Consider the following 6,059-nt stretch of genomic DNA (forward strand, 5'->3'; position numbering starts at 1 on the left):
ATGTGAAGTTTAGAATGGGCTTTTCTGTTTTTGCAAAAAAAACGACTGGATTTTACTAGGAGTTGCACTGAGTCTGTAGGTTGCCATGGATAGTATTGACATCCTAATTATTAAATGTATTCACTCCATGAACATAGGATATCTTTATTTGTGTCTTGTTTCAGCAACACTTGTAGTTTTTAGTGTACAAGTCTTGCATCTTCTTGGTTAAATTAAGAGTTTAGTCCTTTTGGTTCCAGTTGAAATGGATTGCTTGTATTTCCTTTTTAGATTGCTCATTGTTAGTGCATAGAAATGCAACTGATTTTTGTGTGTTGATTTTGCATCCTGCAACTTTGCTGGATTTTTTTTATTACCTTTACCAGGGTGGGTTTTTTGCTTTTTTTTTTTATTCTTTAGGGTTTTCTACATATTGCATATAAGATTGTATCATGTGTTGGTAGTAGAGAGAACTAGACTTCTTTCTTTCCAGTTTGGAGGCTTTTTATTTGTTTTTCTTGCTTAATTGCTCTAGCTAGAACTTCTGCTATGGTGATGAATAGACATGTTGATAGTGAGCTTCCTTGTCTTATTCCCAATCTTAGGGGAAGGACTTGCAATCTTTCATCATATAGTGTGATGTCAGTGTGGGGTTTTCATATATGGCCTTTATTATGTTTTGGAAGTTCCCTTCTATTTCTAGTTTATTGAGGTTTTTTTTTTTTTTTTTTTTTTAAATCATGAAAGGGTGTGCATTTTATCAAAGGCTTTTTTGAATTCAATCGAGATTACCATGTTTTTTCCTGTTCATTCTGCTAATGTAGTATATTACATTGATTTTTATGTATTGAACCCATCCTTGCATTCCAGGGCGTGGGGGAGATCATTCTTGGTCATGATGTATAGTTCTTTTAATATGCTACTGTATTTAGTTTGCCAGCATTTTGTTGAGGATTTTTATATGTATATGCATAAGAGAAATTAGCCTGTAGTTTTCTTATTTTTATCTGGCTGGCCTCACAGAATGTGTTCCCTCCCTTTTCATTTTTTTGAAGAGTTTGAGAGGATTGGTGTTAATTCTTTGAATGTTTGGTAGAATTCCTCTGTGAAACCATCTCTTCTTGGGCCTTTCTTTGTTGGGAGGTTTTTGATTACTGATTCAATATACTACTTGTTACAAGTCTATTCAGATTTCAGTTTTGGTAGTTTGTGTTTTTCTAGGAATTTGTCTATTTTATCTAAGTTACCAAACTTGTTGGCATGCAGTTGTTTGTACTGTTTCTGTATAATCCCAGTAATTTTTGTAATATTAGTTTTTATTGTTCCACTTTTGTTTGTGATTTTAGTGATTTGAGTCTTCTCTCTTTTTTTCTTAGACAATCTAGGTAAAGATTTGTCAATTTTGTTGATCTTTTAAGAAACCAACTTTTGATTGCGTTACTTTTCTCCATTTTAAAACATTATGTTTTGTTTATTATCCTCTAATCTTTGTTATTCCTTTCCTCTGTTAGCTTTGGGTTCAGTTTACTTTTTTTTTTTTTTTTTTCAGTTTCTTAAAGTGTACAGTTAAGTTACTGATTTGAATTATTTATTTCTTTTTTTTTTGATGCAGGTATTTACAGCTATAAATATCTTCCTTAGTATTGCTTTGCTGCATCCCATAAATGTTCGTTGAGTTTTCATTTTTGTTGGTCTTAGGGTATTTTCTTTTTTTCTTTTGAGACAGAGTCTCACTCACACTGTTGTCCTGGCTGGAGTGCAGTGGTGCAATATTGGCTCACTGTAACCTCCATCTCCCAGGTTCAAGGGATTCTTCTGCCTCAGCCTCCCGAGTAATTGGGACCACAGGTGTGGTCAACCATGCCTGGCTAATTTTTGTATTTTTAGTAGAGTCGGGTTTTCACCATGTTGTCCAGGAATAGTCTTGAATTCCTGGCCTCAAGCAGTCTGCCTGCCTTGGCCTCCTAACGTGCTGGGAGCCACTGTGCCCAGCATATTTTTTAGTTACGCCTATGATTTCTTCTTTGACCCATTGACAGATTGTTTTGTAAAATTTTCATGTATTTATGACTTTTTCCAGTTTTCCTTCTATTAATGATTTTTAATGTTATTGAACATTCCAGTTAGAAAAATTACTTTATATGATTTCAATCCTGTTAAATTTTTTGAGACTTATTTTGTGGCCTCTCATATGGCCCATCCTGGTGAATGTTCCATGTTTCCCTTAGAAAGTGTGTATTCTTCCTGTTGTTGGGTGGAGGTTTCTATATATGTCTGTTAGGTCTGATTGGTCTTTAGTAATGTTCATGTTCTTTATTTCCTTCTGGCTGTTCTATCCTTTACTGAAAAGGGGATATTCATGTCTCCAGCTGTTATGGTGAAATGGTTTCTCCCTTCAGTTCTGTACATTTTTGCTTTATACATTTGAGCTCTGTTAGGTATGTATGTATTTATAATTGTATCTTCTTGATAGATTGAACCTTTTATCAGTGTGAAATATCCTTTGTCTCTTGTGACTTTTTTTTAACTTAAAGTCTATTTTGTCTGATACTACTGTAGCTACCTTATTTCTTTTTGGTTACTATTTGTATGGAATATCTTTTTCGTTCCTTCACTTTCAACGTATTTGTGCCCTTAGATCTACAAGTGAGTCTCTTATAGACAGTATATAGTTGGATCCTTTTTTTAAAGCAATTGATTCTGCCAATTTATGCTCTCTGATTGGGGAAGTTTAATCTGTTTACATGTGTAGTTATTACTGATGGGGGAAGGACTTAGTTTTGCTATTTTGTTATTTTCTGCATGTTTTATAGTTTTTTTTTGACTCATTTCTATATTACTGCCTTCCTGTGTGTGTGTGTGTGTGTGTGTGTGTGTGTGTGTGTGTGTGTGTGTTTGGTGAATGGTTTTGATCTCCTTTTCACTTCTTTTTAAAATATTTTATAGGTATTTTCTTTGTGGTTACCATGGTGATTATATAGCATGTCCTAAGGTTATAAAATGTATTTTGAATTTATACCAACTTAACTTCAATCACATACAAAGGCTTTATTCCTGTTCAGCTCCTTCACTTCTTTGTGTTATTTATGTCACAAGTTACATCTTTATACATTGTGTCTTCATTAATATAGATGTACAGTGATTGTATTCATTTTTATCACGTAGAAAAGAAAAAAGTGGAGTTACAAACCAAAATGACAATAATACTGATTGTTGCCTATGTGTTTACCTTTATCAGAGATCTGTGTTTTCATACAGCTTTGAGTTACTGTCTTTTCATTTCTACCCGAAGAGCTTCCTTTAGCATTTCTTGTATTGCAGGTCTAGTGGTAAGGAATGCCCTCAACTCTTGTTTATCTGGGAATGTCTTAAATTTCCCTGATTTTTAAAAGAGTGTTGTTTTGCTAAACATAGAATTCTTGGCTGAAGTATTTTGTTTCTCTCTCAGCACTTTAAACATACGTCATCCCATAGCCTTCTGTGCTCCAGGGTTTCTGCTGAGAAATCTGATAATCTTATTGAAGATTCCTTGTTTGTGATGAGTTGTTTTTTTCTTGATGCTTTCAAGATTCTTTCTTTGTTGTTGTTCAACAGTTTGATTATAGTGTGTCTTGGTGTGGGTCTGGGTTTATCCTACTTGGATTTCGTTGAGCTTCTTGGATTTGTGGATTCATACCTTACCAAGCAATGTGTGTGCTCTTGAGTGTCTCCAGTAAGGCATTTCAAAATACAAATTTATGATTTTAGTTTATGATAGATGTATATAGCTTTAAATAACCACAAACCATCTTAAGACATTATTAAAAAAAAAGAGCAGCATTCATTTATCCCTTTTGGCTCACAGTTCCCATTCCTTAGATGTAATTACTTTCCGTTTTTGACTGTTTTTACTTTGTTGTTTTATTCATGTTTTCCAGTGGTTGGCATATCCTATATTTGTTTACTTGTTTTTTCAATTTTATGTATTATTAACTACCTGTCTACAATTTAAGAGGACCGTTTAGCATTTTTACATGTCTTTCCTGTCTCTGCTTCTCTAATCTTTTTACTATTGTTGTATCACAATTTTTGTTGTATCAGTATTCATGCTTAGATATTATGTAATTCCATTTTGTTCTTGTATGGGCTTTTAATTGAATTTAACTGCTTTTTTTGTTGCATAGTTTTCTATGTGTCTATCATTAATTCAGTCAGACACTTTTTTGGTTGTTAGAAATTTTACTGCTGGAGTCTTTCATTGTCTTGCTTCAATTTGGACTGGCTTCTATCCTGATCAAAGGAGAGCTGTTTTCCTGGTGTCTTTTTACCCTGTTTTTGCCTTTTTTTATTTCCTGTTTTCTGTTTCCCAAAGCGCCCTTTTTTCAGGTTCTGTTTACTTTGTTGGAATATTGCTTTCAGTAACTTTTGGGAAGGTGCTCGGAGGTGCTTCTTTGAGTTTTTATGTACCTGAATAACTCTTATATTCCTTATACTCCTGCTTGTTAATTGTTAACTAGACCATTTAGAATTCTAGGTCTTAAGTAATTGTTGCCCTCAGAATTTTGGATACATTATTCTATTACCTTCTGTCTTTAAGTGTTGCTATTGAAAATCTTGATGCTATTTTCTTTTTCTTTGTATATAACTTGTTTTTTTGTTTTTAGAGCTTTGAGATCCTTTTTTGGTCTTTATTCCCCATGATCTGGAATACTACAGCGGTACACCTTGATGCTATGCTATGGATCCTTTAAAATTTGTTTGCTAGTGCTTAGTGGACTTTTTTTGAGTGGAGGCTTAAGTCCTACAGCCCTGGGAAATTTATATTACTAATTTGAAAATTTCCTTTTCTTGTTGCCTATTATTTGTCTTTGTTGTAATTTTTGAAGTGATTTCTTCTAAATAATCTTTTAAATCATGTATTGACTTTAAAAATTTCCTGTACATAGTTTCATTTCTGGAAGCACTTTCTTGTTGTTCTTTGGGTGTTTCTTTGTTACAGCATCCTGTTCTTGTTTCATGGATGGAGGGTCTTTTTTTAAGGAGTATTTGTTTTTTCTTTTAAAGTTTTCTTCTTTAAACATTTCCTCCATGTTTCTTTTTTCTGCCCCCTCTTTTCTCTCTCTGGCTCTTTTTTTTTTCCCCCTCTAGCATTAATGTTCAAGAATTTCTTCAAATGTCTGGTGATCCTTGGCTGACCATTTATACTTGAGTTGAGTACTGTCAGCAAGCTTTGTGTGCATAGGCAAGGTTTGTTGACTGATAGGTTTTTTTAAATAGGGATATAAGGTAGCAAGCTGATTTTTTTTTCTTCAATTATTTGAGCAATCTTTAAATATCAGCAGATTCTACAAAAGAGTCTTCTGATCTTCTTCATCTAGTGTTCTGAGAACCAGGCTGGGGGTTTCAAGGTTCAGTATGTTCACTTGGAATTAATCCTCCTGGTTTCGCTAAGATATTTTCTATTCTCTTTCCACTTCCCCATTCCCTACCATCCCCACAAACCACCCAAAGCTATGAATCTTTTGTTTAAGCAAGAAAGGAGAAACCTTTCTTGTGAGATTGGGGTTTGGGGACCTGTTCTTTTCAAACTTCTATCTAGATCTTTGCTTAAAGTTCACCCTTCCTTTGGAAATACTCCCAAGTGAATTGCCTTTTCCAGGTCCGACATCCCAGATTGACTTGTAGTAGCTTTTCCCTGCCACAGTTAGGTTCCATTTTTTTCTGTTGTCCAAAGTCCGTTATCAGTTGTGCAGTTTCCAAAATTTGGTTGACATTTCTTGTCTATTTTCTCTTCAAATGTATTTGTCTTTATGGGTTTATGCCTTAACAAATTTCTTGGTTGTTATTTTACTAAGGTATAGGGGAAAGGCAAATACTAAGTACATGTATTCAATGTGCCATTTTAAAGTAGAAGTCCAAACCTTTGTACTGGTTTAAGAAGGAGTAGGTCCTGTCCAGAGGTTTGTGAGAATTTCCACCAGGGGGCATGTCCTATTGAAGCTGTCGAAAGAATATTTAAAAATTCCAGCACACAAAAGAAACGAGGTTGAGAATAGAGTGGTCACAAAGGATTCAGTAGAGAATTGCATATTTACAGGCTT

This window comes from Rhinopithecus bieti, unplaced genomic scaffold (assembly GCF_001698545.2).
Source record: "Rhinopithecus bieti isolate Rb0 unplaced genomic scaffold, ASM169854v2 scaffold_7509, whole genome shotgun sequence".
Lineage (NCBI taxonomy): Eukaryota > Metazoa > Chordata > Mammalia > Primates > Cercopithecidae > Rhinopithecus > Rhinopithecus bieti.